At 32.9% G+C, this 13363-nt stretch overlaps 1 protein-coding gene across 1 annotated transcript in view; it reads right to left on the bottom strand.

The window, feature by feature from the left end:
- Positions 1-13363, bottom strand: part of Adamts19 (ADAM metallopeptidase with thrombospondin type 1 motif 19) — a 265915-nt gene that overhangs the window by 220768 nt on the left and 31784 nt on the right. The gene's annotated exons all lie outside the window — the stretch shown is intronic.

Here is a 13363-nt window from a genome sequence, read left to right as displayed (position 1 = left end):
ACTAGGAAAGTATTCCACAGAGACAGACATAATGTGAATTAATCTTCTTGTTATTTTTTAACTCTACATAATAAACATAAAAATAGAATACCCTTAACGTTGCTACCTTTAGCAAATTCTAAATTATTGTTCTAATGTTTAAAAACACTTGTTATGTCTAGTGTTGACATTTTGAAGGCTTGAGATGTTCTATTTTTATCATAAAAATTGATATTTTCATAAAATATATTCTAAAATGCTAAGAAATAATCACTTAAAACCTGCATTATTCATACTCAATCTGGTAATATAATATATAGTTCTTAATTATTTCATGTCTACCATTTGGAATTTAAGTATAGCTCATTTTAATTTGATCAACATATAAGTAACACATTAATAAAATAATTATTTATTCAGATAGAACAATTTTCCAAAGTAAAATTTAAGAAAAAATAATTCACCATGAAAAATAAGTACATTTTCCTTAGGTGTCTGGTTTGTTCTTCTCCTAGCAGCTAGCACAGGGTCCACCATATATAAAGTATTCAATAAATGTTTATTAAATAAATGAATGATCCAAATTTATCTCCCTTTTTTTCATTTTTCCACTACTGTATTCAAATTTAAATTTTGTTTTTATTACTAGAGTGTGTTAGCAAAGATGTAATACACTAATGTTATTAGAGTGTATTACATCTCCTATACAAAAAGACCAGCTGATTGCCAATGTGTTACATAACCATTTTATTTTGTACTGAACTAATATTACAATACACTTTTAGAAAAAAAATCTAAAATCCTAATCAATTTCATTTTATTGAATTTTTCCTATCACTAATAAAATTCTTAAGAACTGAAATACATAATTCTATCACTTGTTTTTCTGCTTTTTCCTTCCTATCTCCCTTTCCCTGCCTCTCTTTCTAACACACATACACATACACACACACACACACATTCACACATATTTGGCATTAAGAGATGATGTAAAAAAGATTCACTCTAATGACTCTTTAAAAAATATGAGGCATATATATGTATATATATGTGTGTATATATATATATTTATATGTCAAATATTTTTATGTAATTTAATATGACTTCCATTGAGTTGTTTTACTTTTTAGTCCTGATTTAATTCTCTAAAATTTGAAACAATCTTGAATTTTAAAGTAATTACATGAAATCTAGAAATTTTTATATGGTTAATTAGATTAGCAACATAAGAATATAAAACATTAAAAGTATTGAGTGGCCATGAAAAGTGTAGTACATCTACACATAACTTGAAAAAAGATGGTGTCACATTATATGTCTTTGAGCCAGTCTATAAAAATATAGATATGTGTTAGTTTTGTCTTATACATTAGTGTAATTCAAGGCCATTAATAAAACTGTAGCTGATGATTAAATCATAATGTGTGGTTAGGATATCAAGCAAACATGCTGAGTTTTACCTAAATCATAAATTTGTGATCCAACATATTCTTTCATCAGGTTATAAAAATGGGTAGATTTGTAATAAATGTTACAAAACATAACTGCATACTATCATATACAATTTAAGGAGTTCAAGAACAGATTCTGTTTTTAAGATTATTTGCTAGCAACATAACAAAGACAAAGTTACAGCAACTTTATCTACACTACTTCCTAGGGCCATTCAGATACATGTAATGCTTTTAGCATGTAGTCTGATGCTAGATAACTACTCAATAAATACTCACTGTTATTTTTATTTTAATAATAAGGATAACATAATGTAAATATATTTAATTATAAGGATACTAGTAAATATAAGCACCTAAACATTTGAATATAAACTACAAAGTTCACAGAGTTCAAAGAATCAGTTTATTCATGTTTGTATTCCCCCATTAGCACATTAATGTCCAAAATAAATGTTTTATTTTATTATGTTTTGTTTTGAGACAAAAACTTCTTCATAATGTAACACATCTATTTTGTTAGAATTTTTTCTATCAGCAATTTTGAAAACAAGAAAGCCATATTTTTAAATTTATTTATTTATTTATTTTTAGAGAGAGAGAGAATTTTTTAATATTTATTTTTTAGTTTTTGGCGGACACAACATCTTTGTTTGTATGTGGTGCTGAGGATCGAACCCCAGCCGCATGCATGCCAGGCTAGCACGCTACCGCTTGAGCCACATCCCCAGCCCAAGAAAGACATTTTTAAAAAGGAAGAAGTTAGAGTAATTATAAAGGTGACTCGTTCATTCAATACATGCCTACTGTCTACTCACTGTGTGCCAGACTTGGTTCACTCAAAGGCATAATTAGCCCCAAATGTCACAATGTATATTTTCTATCTGAGACCACAATGCTATCTTGTAGCACAAATATTGTCCAGCTTTGTTCTGTACCATTCAATGTATGGGCCTAGATTAAAATAGAACTGCAAAAAATCTTGAGGTTTTCTGTGCCTCCCACAAAAGAAACTATTTTGTTTTTCTGTTAACAAAATAGAATTTTTTTTTTATTTGCACTGTAATTTTACAAGGAAGAACACAAGCACATATTAAACTCTCTACACAAGAGTCCTCATGTCCAACAATCCACAATTAGGCAGCATTTATTTTAGTTGCAAACATTGTTTTCTCAATTTTAGAAGAAAAGATTATGTGAATTAATATGGTATAACAACATATTATTTGCAAAAAAGTTTAAGTAAGTTTTTTTCTCCTTGAGCGTCTTTTAAAAAATTTTCCAGATAATTTTCACTATTTTAAAATTTTTCATAAAAATACTGGAAGTACAATTTAATTAAAGTGTTGTTTACTCCTTTATTTAGATCATCACAAGCATGTGCTCAAATGGTGGGATTCCTTTGTCATTTATTCTTTGATTTTATGATGTAATAAGAATTTCAGGGCTGGGGATGTGGCTCAAGCGGTAGCGCGCTCGCCTGGCATGCCTGCGGCCCGGATTCAATCCTCAGCACCACATACAAAGATGTTGTGCCCACCGAAAAATAAAAAATAAATATTAAAAATTCTCTCTCTCTCTCTCTCTCTCTCTCTCTCTCTCTCTCTCTCTCTTAAAAAAAAAGAATTTCAATTTCAACTTGCAATTTATCATTGCTTATGTGAAAGAAAATAAGCCGTCAGTCATTTTTTTTCTTACTAGCTTTTATATTTTATTTTACTCCTTTTTATATGCCTCTGATTTCTACAACCATGAATATAAATTTCCTTGTAGGTGTACTGACACTACCAATTCATAATCACAATGTGAAATTTGATTGGGCTAATGTGCAGAGATGATTAAACATTGTTGCTTCAATTAATCAAATATGAAACTTCATTTGTTCAAATGCAAATTGATTTTGGGCTGTGAAAATAATGAACAGATGTTAGAGTCCCAGCGCAGGTCTATCTGAAGCAGTAGGTGGAACAGGAAGTCATATGGCAATATGGCACTCCTTGCTCTTGTTCCCACTCCTGCTGTGATGACTAATTCACTTCCAGTGCCTCACTTTCAGCTCACTCCAAGAGCCAAAATGCTACTATAATAATTATAAGTTTTTTCTTAATTCTAATCTCTCTTCTTTCAACTTTCTTTATTTTCCAGAATCTTCATTTCTAGGTAAAATTGCAGTGTACTAGATGAATGTATTTTAGACTCAAAAGAATGAAAATTATAGTCCATTAATTAAGTAGTGAATATTATGAGTCTATGATAACTTGTTTATTAAAAATATGATGCAGAAGTTCCATTGCTGAAGATACATCCAAAGGAAATGAAATCAGCATGTATTGCTTAACATAGCCAAGATATGGAATCAACTTAATTTTCCATCAGTGGATGAATGAATGAAGAAAATTTGTTATGTATATGCAATGGAATACTACCTCGCTTTAAGAAAGAAAGAAATCCTGTCATTCGTGACAACGCTGATGGAGAATATAATGCTAAGTTGAATAAGCCAGGTACAGAAGTCCAACATGATTTCACTTTCCCATGGTATCTAAAGGCATTGAACTCCTGGAAGCAAAGAGAAGAATGGTGGTTACCAGAATGAAGGCGAGGAGGGTTTGGGAAAATGTTGGTCCAAGATACAGAATTTCAGATAGTCAAGAGACTAAGTTCAGAGACTGATTGTTCTACATGGTGAATGCAATAAATATCAATCAACTGTTTACTGAAAAATTGTGGCAATAGTTTTAAATGTTCTCATTATTAAAAAATTATGTGAGACAACAGATATACCCATTAGCCTAATTTAAACTTTCCATGGCATATATATATATATATATATATATATATATATATAACACCATTAATATGTACCATTTTAAAATATTAAGATAATTCAACTTTAAAATATAGTATGTCACAAGAAGTGAATGTCATAAGCACTAAAGGAAATGAGGAAGGTGATAAATCATAATAATGCCAGGATATGAAAAAGGTCTAGGGGATAACAGGATTTGGATGAGATGGAAGGCAAGGATGTTCCATTGTTATCTGGGGCAAAATGGATGTCGAGTCTAGCTAACAATTCAAAAAGATGCCTAGTTTGAGTGGAGAAATGGGAATATGTGCTCCCAAAATAGAATAAACAAATACAATTGAAAAAAAATCAAATAATAGCTTTTTTGAAGGGAAAAAAATCAGTGTTATGTATGTCATAGAAAAATAGTCTATTTTCCCAGTACAAGGTGTGTCAAAGAATTAGTCAGGTACTAAAAGGAACGCAAGTGTTTTATTTGTGGTAATAGACATTGCTGAAAGGATTTGGTATCAATATCTGTTTTGCAAAGCATTTTAGATAAATATCAGATACCCCATGTTATCTAAATTTCTATTTAAGTTTAGTTTTACTTTCTTAAGTATTTTCTTGTAGGTTATGTTATAGTATATAACTCATTCAGCAAATAAAACATTATAGCTTCAAATGTAAGCATAATATAGAGCTTGGCATAATGCCATATAGTTTTTCTATGGTTTAATCAAATTAAATGCCATTTCAATATTATTGCAACTGGGAGTAGTTTCTCATGAACTTGGGTATTCTATATATAATCATACAAATCTGTATGATGATGCTTCTGACACCATATGCTATCCCACATTCTTATCATTCTAAAACACCCTGACCTTTATAGTGTTTCCTGTGTATTCCCAGGAGGACAATCTTGACATCCTTAATGAAGACATGTAAAGTATGATAGTAAGCTATAAAAAAACTCTTGCCTACTTCTCCAGTTTTATTTTACCATAATGAACAAATTATGTAACCATAATGAACAAATCTATTGTGAAAAGACATTATGTTTTAACATAGTTTGGAATAATATTTAGTTGCAAGATTTCAGCACAGCTCATGGTGTATGCTGTGTTCTTTCCAGATTATCATTTGAGTGTGTATACAGCTATGAATTCTTCAAAATCAAGCAGGCTCAGTCCTCTTTCGAAAGTAATCACTGCCTTTCCTAATAGGCTGCACCATGCATTTTCTGCTATTGCACTGTCTACTGTGGTTACCATTGCTCTGATTACAAGTATGAGCTACTGGAGGGGACAGTTTGGGCATGGTGCTCATCCTCTTGCCTTCAATACACAGATCCTACTAGTAGACAACAGGTGCTCAAAAACACATTGCTTTTAATTCAGTGCCTTGTTCTCTTGAGATAAAATAACACATATGGATTAAAAGCCTGAAAAAAACATCTCTTCATATCACCTGTGACTTCATCTGGGGGAAAATTAGAATTTCATTTCTTCCATTAGACCTTTCCAATGTTGCCTTCCTTGACTAGCCAAGTATTATCTCTAGGAAAGCCTTTCATGCCACCAGAATGCTAACATCATTCTATTTCTTTCCCAGCCAAAAGGCTTCAAAAAGAATCATTAAACTACAGTGGTAGAAGGAAACTTAGAAATCATTCAGGCATTATTGGAGTTTTGAAATAAAGAAAACTAAGGCTTTAAACTATAGCATGGCTTGCCCAAACTCACGTAGTTAATGTGAATGTCAGGGCTGAAGTCTAATGCTCCCAATTTCCAAGTTAATTTTTGGTTTTAGTATATGATTCTGTATTTTTTTGTTATCTACTTAAAATTCTACCTCCATTCTAGTCCCCACCCCAATCCCAGCTTCATAGATTGTTACAAAGACAATGCGAACTTCCTGTTTTTTTATGCTCCTATTTGACCCTTGGCCACGTTTCTCCATCCCAAATGTTCATTGTCCTAATTCTTCTCTAGCAGCGATTTCTGTTCCCCTCAATAGGTCATGTTCCTCATTCCAAGACTAATATTTGGTCAGCAGTTGTTCTCTAGTATTCATCACTTAAAAGTTTGATGACCCCCTCCATGAACATGATTCTCAAATCCCCTTCTCAGGCCACTGCTTTCCTTCAACATCGACTCTCCTCTCACTTCCATTATCTCACTTCTTGTATCATCATTCTCTCCAAAGTAGCACCTCCTCTCTCTGTTTGCATATTTACTTGTGGCTCTGCCCTTTTTGCTAGTTACCCAGGATAAAAATTATCTCATCCTTTACTTTTCTCTTTTCAAACTTATTTTTAAATATTCATAAGAAAACAACAAAATAAGAAAGAAGCAGACATATATACAAGGCACTTCATATGCATTGTTTCACTTAATCTACACATTAAGCTTGGGGCGCAAATGCTAGTTTCATCAGTTTCATAGTTGTAAAAAAAATGAGTTTCAAAAAGACTTACTGTGTCCTAAGATTACAAATCAGTATGTGGTGATGACAGGATTCAAACCAGATTATCTGGCTTCAAGTGCACACTGCCTTTGTGAAGTTATCTGCAAAAAGCTAAGCCTGCCATATGACTGCTATTTCAAATAATCCTCATCTCTAAAAAATTTTGCACTAAGGATTTGGACGTCAAACACAACACCTCACAGATGGTAGATATCCAAACTTTGATATCAATACCAAGACCAGGCCTTATCCCTCACAAAGCAGAAGACAAAAATACAACATAGAAGGCTCTGAACTATATCTTGAGCTGTTTTATGTGATCAGACTTCTTAGCTGTCAAAGGCATCCTGGCTTTCAAAGTGGACTGAGAGTTTTGTCTTAATGCCTCCTTTAGTGGTAGATACCCAACAATTCTCCCACAGCAGATTTGGGAGAATATTTCAGGGTTTTAGTTTCTTTCCTTACCCTTTGCCCCTTTTAATTGTTTTTCTCTCTTTTTTCCTTTAAATATTCTCTGATCACAATCCAGAATTTTTAAATATTGCATTTAAAAAATAGAATTTAAAAAAGAAAATAATCACCCTCAAGCCCAATAAGAATATTAAATTAAAATAATATAAATATATATCTCTTTCCAGTCAGTTAATATTTGCAATGCATGCACACATATATGCTCACATTAACATATATATGTATGTGGGCATGTGTATGTATATACATGCATACATATGTTTCAAATTTTATAATCTACTTTGAGTTTTTCTCATTAAGGAATAACTTGTTTCCTAATAGTACTAAGCAGTCTTTATAGGTGGGGTTTTAATTGTCAAAGAATAGCTTATCCTCTGAATATATCATAATTTATTAACTACTAATTCACCCAACATTTATTCAATAAATGCTAGCAAGTATCAACTTTGTACAGAGCTCATAAAGCCCATCAGCTTGTGCTCCAAGAGGAAACAATGAACCCTATGGAAAAAGACCAAAGACCTGTATTTGCTCAATAACTTTATATGATCATTTTTACCATGATATCTGTGTCATATTTCACAATAAAAAAGGAAAAAAGGGAGGAAGGAAGGAAGGAAGGAAGGAAGGAAGGAAGGAAGGAAGGAAGGAAGGAAGGATAAGATTAAAACATAGCCTGGAACTATCCTGACAAATACCTAGGGACAATACAGGAGTTGAAAATGAATGCTGCAGAGAGATGAATTCCCTGTCTCCTAAGCAGAAGTGTGAAAGCTCCAGGGACAGAAGGGCATCTCTGAACAAAAGATTTCCCCCTCAACTCACAAATGTGGCCAGTAAGAAAGCATCCATTTTAAGTGCCTGACAAGTAACATCCTACAGTACTATTGATCACCAAAGAACCTTCTCCTTCACAGGATCCCTTAAGGCTTCAGTCCTGGAGGAGCCATAGGAAGCCCAGTATGATGAGTGGGAGCTACGAGAACTCTAGAGGGGGAAACACCACAGACTCGAACCTCAGTCTCCCCTTCTCACTGCATATGATTCATGCCCTCCACATCCAGATTTGTAAGTAAGTCTGAGTGTTCAGGGCATGTGGTAGAGAAATTTTACGTGAATTTGAAAGGTGTGATGATTATCGAATGAATGTTTTAACGACCAGTTTTTGTAACCACATTTACTGAAGGGTTTCTCATTACCTAAGAACAAACAACACCAGAAATAAAACAGGTGGCACAGGTATGGGAATCTTGTTTAACATATCCCTTAAATCCTGTTTACTCGGTGAACGGTCTTACACATAGGTAACATGAATTCAGGTAGTGACGACCATGGTTGAAGGGGTTAGAAATTCAGGTGGCCATGGCAATTGGATGAGGGGACATCTGAGAAGAGACTTGACACATGAGAGGTGGCCAAACCAACATTAAGAAAAAGCATTCTAGACAGAGAGAGAAGCAAAGGTCGTGAGACAAGAGCAGATGTGGCATGTTTCAGGAAATTCCAGATCAGCGCATCTGGAATAGAGAGCTACACTGATAAATTGTTATTAGAAAGACAGGGCATTCTATGGCAGCATTACTTATTTGATTCACATTTAAAAATAAATCCTATGAAAGTTCTCCTTTGGGTTTTAAACAATCTATTTTTCCTTAGACACTGGTTATATGTTTTACTGTGAGGTGCTTCATGACGGCTTCCTGAGTTATATTCTTTCAACATAGTCATATTGTATTCACATAATACACAGAAACAGATTGAACTTCTATAAATGAAAAAAATATGCTTTCTATCACATTTTCATGTAAATTGTTGTCTTTTTCAGTCTTTTGACATGTGATAGAAATATGAATTTTAAAATAAGTTTCAAAAAATGTTTCTTCTTAACTTTATCATACATGAACACCATCACAAATATGATAATAAATAGCAGCTGCTGTTTGGCCTTTATGTTAAAGGAATGAAAATAAAGTGATAAAGACTGGTACCGTAGAAAATTAATGCTCCCTCCTAATATTTTTGTAAAAAAAATGATTGATATTTTAGTTATCATTGTTATGATAGTGAACTGATTTCTTATTTTATACTCTATTTTTATTTATATTAAGAAAAGCTATTGATTTTCATATACTAATATTCATTGAACTTATAATAATCTCTCACTGATAGAGATGATTTTTTAAATTAATTCTTTGGGATATTCAGTAAGCCTTTAAATGTGTAAAAAGCATGTTAAGAATTGGAAAAACTTCAGTTTTTTATCTATTTCTTATTTTATCAATGAGTTTAACCAAAAGCTGTTATGTTTCACTGCATCTTCCTGATGATTATTTAGTATTCCTTATAAATGTGCCTACTGAATAAGTACCACCCACCGGTATGCGGGGCACTAAGGATTCAAAGATTAAAATATTCAATCTCTGTGTTCATGAACCTTATGTACTAGTGGCACAGATCAAAAAAAGTCATTTAATCAGACAAATATACTAAAGAGATTACAAATTGTAAAATGTATCCTTAAATAAACAAATAAGGTTCTAAAAGAAATAGAGTGGAGGGGAGACACTAGAAAGGTAGCCCAACAAAGTCTTTCTAAGGAGATAGCATATGAGACAAGGCCTGAAATAAAAGATGTAGACAGTCACATGAAACAGAGTGTAAGGGGGGAAAGGATGATGTCTCAAGGGAAAGCATTTCACATACCACGGCTGTGCTCTGGAAGATGCATAGGAGAAACTCAGCATATGTATTTTGTGTGCACAAAAGTAAATACTTTAAAATTATTATTTACAAAAATTTCCCATGTTTATATGTCATGGCAAAACATGTATTTAAAAATATAAAATAAATAATAAGGTGATGTTACACTTACTGATAGAAGCAAGTGCCAGAAGATATGGAATTGGTCCTAAAGGACAAAAATTAAGGATATGGAAGAGAAGCAAGGTAATTTCATTATCCCATTACAATTCTTATAACAAGCATTGACTTTCAAAAGTATATACATATAAAATCATTCAAGATTACCTTTTAATTTAAAAGAAAGATTGAGATGGAGGGACGCAAGATTGTTTGGATACTACCACAGTAATTAAAAACAATAAATAATGGTAGCATTCGTGTAAAGTCTATCAGTGAAGAAAACCTAGAGATCAGTCAAGAATCAGTTTAAAAATTTTCCATCAATGTGATGTCTGAAACAGTGCCGGGACACACACAAAAATAACAGTAAAAACAAAACACTGAGGTTGGCAGACCATGATGCAGGTAACCTTTCAAGACCATGAGACATTTAAATTTTTTTGAAGCATAATCAAAAGCAAGTGACAGTAGATGGCAGAATCTGACACAAATTCTGAAGAAAACCATTCTTGTTCTTCTTTGGAAAACAGATTACAGGGTGACAAGAGTCAACTAAGGGAAGGCAGTGTGAAGTCACATCTAATAGTCCAAAGGCAGGATCATGGTGCTTAAACTAAGGAAGCAGTACGTGATAGCTAGATATGGATTGAAGGAAAGTAAACACATTTGAAATTTATTTTGGACTCTCACTGAAATCAGAGGATGATGATTAATATTATGATGTTGAGATGGGAGGGAACAGAGATGAAAAAGAATAAAGGATAACTCCAGATTTTCTGGCTTGGGTACTCCAGAAAGAGAGCTCAAGAGAGATCGGTATTTGTAATTAAAATATAAAACTCAGATATTAGGGATGGAATGGATTTTAGCATAGAGAATTAAAATTTCTGATGAGAACTTACTAGATTTGATATATCTCAAAGAAATCCAAGTGGAGGTATCAAGTAGGCACTTGGAGTGTGAATTCAGTGGATGGTTTTAAGCTAAAGATATATATCAAAAAACTTCCAAATAAAGGTAATTTGTCCATCACAGGCGTGAATGATGGTGTCCAGGGAGTGTACAAAAAGAAAATAAGAGTTCCTGAAAGCAGACTCTGATAACCCCAACATTGAGAATAGAAAAGGAACCAGCAAAAAGAAGAGTGAGGAGGAAGATCTGGGAAAGTTAATAGAAAGTTAGAGTTTGAATATTTGACCTTTTTTTTTTTTGAAAAAAAAAAGTGAGAATTAACTCTAGAAGCAGATTTGAAGAAAAGATTTCAGTTCACTCTGAGGAAGTTGTTGCCTCTGTCTAATCTACATTGCTTATGTTTACATTTAAAAATTTAATAGTACTGTATGAGGTGATCAAACACATGTGCTCAGGCTGTTGATAAATTCAACAGCAGGAACCAAGCAAAAAAAAAAAAAGAAGAAGAAAGAAAGAAAGAAATCACTTCCATTTTCAGCAATCAAAATTCTTTAAAATCATAACAACATGATTTTTTGGTGTAAATAAGAAATATTGTATATTCCATATTGATGGGTAAGGAGAAGAATTTAAATGTATTAACTAACTTGACTTGACCTATATTATTTCTTAATCACCATAAAAGGTGGCTTCCAACTTGCCACTCTAGGACTTAATGAGTTGGGGCATATACAGTCATACACCTAGTTGTTAAAGGGTTAGTCACTTAGTGGTTTTTCAGAGCCACTCACCATGGTGATGAGCACTTGCGGCACTTATCTCATGCAATTCCAGCCCAGTTATGTGCTGTAAGTGGAACTGAATGAGACCACTGAGAAAGCTGCACAGCTGCAGTTTGGGGAAGCACTCATCTCTGCCAGGTCTTAGTGGTGACCTCACAATTGACAGAGATGTTGCCAACCTCCTACATACCCCTAGAGAGTAGATGCGAATTCATTTTACCATGGAAACAAGATTAGTGGAGCAAACTATTCAAGGACCATAGCATTGGTACTCAAAGACATGGAAAATCTGTTGCAACTTATTTTCAGGATTCAATTAAAGGTCAAATGAACATGAAAATGAATTTCTTCAACAATATTTTCTGAGTGCATACTATTTATCAGTTAACATACTAGATGCAGGAAATATAGCAGTGAACAAAACAGGGAGTCACCAAAATCCTAAGTATCTTATAATAAATAAGATGCTTATTTATAGAGGTTAAGCCCTCTTTCTCATTTAAACCACATTAGCAAAATGTGGTGGTGGTTTTCTTTTCCTTGTTAGAATCCTTGGATGGCAAAACATGTATTTAAAAATATGAAATAAATAATAATGTAATAGTATACTTACTGATAGAAACAACTACCAGAAGACATGGGGTTGGTCTTGGAGGACAGAAATCAAGGATTTTTTTTCCTTTAATGAGTTCTTTATTCTTATGTATGTCACATCAGTGAATACAGAGGCTAAATACCTAAAGTAATCTCATGGTAATTTATTACAGGTCACCTAAGGAAATCATATACTGAAAGAGCAGAAATAACATGGTATAAATCCTGAAACTGAAAACATTCTGCAAATCCCAGACCACATCAGGAATATTTTGTCCATGAATTGTGTTTTAAGAAAGAAATCTATAAATAATAGGACATCAAAACAAGAAATTAGAGAGCAGATGGTGTTCCAAACTCCACCTAGAGAAGGTATCATTCATTAACATCATTGATAAATGTTTAAAATTATGCTTATATATTTCAATCACCAAAAACTAATCACCACTCTGAGGCAATCAAGCTTCACTGGACAAGAGTATCTGTACAGAAAATAAAAACTCTCAGAGAGATTCTTATAAAAAGTCCATAATGCTTCGCAGCCACTACTTTACACCGTGAGTTCTGATTCTGCATCTTGAGTCTTTTTATACCTCAAATATATGACAAATACTTTCATGGCCCAATTACTATAATCACTTTTCATTCTTGTCATTTAACTATCATGTTGTTTAGTTCATAAAGGTCTTTCTTAAGTTTCAGTTTCTTTGATTCTAAAGCATAGCACTGAAAGTTATTGCAAGATGAGTTGAAATAAGAAATGAGAAAACTAACAGTTTAATAACCCTTTGCTAACTGCCCCAAGAAAAAAAAACGGAAGGCATTTTTCCCCTGTATTATTTTTGTTATTCTTTATTAGGAAATACTTCAATCCTTCAGAAATGTGCATAATAACAGAGTAATCAGTTATCCACCATTGATATTTGCCAAATAATGTATTTGTATGTTGTATATATTTAAATATATATATATATAGCAATTTATTGATTCAGTTGAAGTGAACCACCTAGATCTTCCAAACTCATTCCCTTCCCTTATTTCTCAAAAGTAAC

This window comes from Marmota monax, unplaced genomic scaffold (assembly GCF_021218885.2).
Source record: "Marmota monax isolate L192 unplaced genomic scaffold, Marmota_monax_Labrador192_F-V1.1 WCK01_AAM20220418_F8-fsc00006, whole genome shotgun sequence".
NCBI classification, from domain to species: domain Eukaryota; kingdom Metazoa; phylum Chordata; class Mammalia; order Rodentia; family Sciuridae; genus Marmota; species Marmota monax.
Note: the sequence above shows the minus strand (reverse complement) of the source record. Positions and strands in the feature narration are given on the sequence as shown.